Here is a 385-nt window from a genome sequence, read left to right on the forward strand (position 1 = left end):
TGCAGAAAATTCTGTGTTTTTTTCAAATCTAAATTCAGATTAATGTTAGTATCTAAAATTTTTAAAAACCTTTCATGAATGGGTTGTGCTGTTGTTTGAATTCAAAGGTTCTTTAAAAACTTGGGATCCTGTGTTAGGCAATATTTTGTATAGGCCATAATTTGTAAATTACTCAATCACAGAAATGATCCTGTTGATAATACTGTATGACCAACATTAGTAATTTATTTCTAATAGCTTAGGTCTTCAGTAAGACAGTGTGTGCTTGTTGTAACATATACTGTTGGAGCTAAAAGAAAAGGGGGTTTTATCTGTTAAGAAAAACACACACCATTCTGTGCAAAAGACAGCTTTAATTTCATCTTCCAAACCTAGTTTTATATTA

The sequence above is a fragment of the Serinus canaria genome, chromosome 2 (assembly GCF_022539315.1).
Source record: "Serinus canaria isolate serCan28SL12 chromosome 2, serCan2020, whole genome shotgun sequence".
In the NCBI taxonomy this organism is placed as follows: domain Eukaryota; kingdom Metazoa; phylum Chordata; class Aves; order Passeriformes; family Fringillidae; genus Serinus; species Serinus canaria.